Source organism: Otolemur garnettii, unplaced genomic scaffold, assembly GCF_000181295.1.
Source record: "Otolemur garnettii isolate 467f Iridium unplaced genomic scaffold, OtoGar3 scaffold00147, whole genome shotgun sequence".
Taxonomy (NCBI): Eukaryota; Metazoa; Chordata; class Mammalia; order Primates; family Galagidae; genus Otolemur; species Otolemur garnettii.
Window position 1 is genome coordinate 663,139 of NW_003852542.1, and position 463 is coordinate 663,601.

Below are 463 nucleotides of genomic sequence, written 5' to 3' on the forward strand. Positions count from 1 at the left end.
ATACCCTTGGAAAAGCGTATACAGGCCAGAACTCTACAATGAGTAAGTATGAAATGGCAAATTTAAAGCACCAGACAGGGAGTGATTTAGGATCTTTGTAGAAAAAGTCAGCACCATTTACTTTATAGACAAGCCTCATAGGTACCCTTTTAAAAAGGCTGACACAGGCGGCACATGTGGCTCAAAGGAGTAGGGTACCGGCCCCATATGCCGGAGGTGGCGGGTTCAAACACAGCCCCGGCCAGAAACTAAAAAAAATAAAAAATAAAAAAAAACGGCTGACATAAGTAGAGAACAGTGGATAGGGCCACCATATAACCCTGAGCAGGATTTCAAAGCTAGAATAAAGGTACCATGAACTTTTGCATTTGAATACCCAAGCCCCTGTCATTGCTTGTAATACGTAGAGGAACCAAAAGATGGAAAACTTTTCTGCAAGGGTATGCCTTTAAAACATTTTCTG

General features: G+C 41.9%; 1 protein-coding gene across 3 annotated transcripts in view; it reads right to left on the minus strand.

Moving 5' to 3' along the window:
* The window catches only part of RPIA (ribose 5-phosphate isomerase A), a 46,143-nt gene that overhangs the window by 15,176 nt on the left and 30,504 nt on the right, over window positions 1–463 (minus strand). The window lies entirely within an intron of this gene.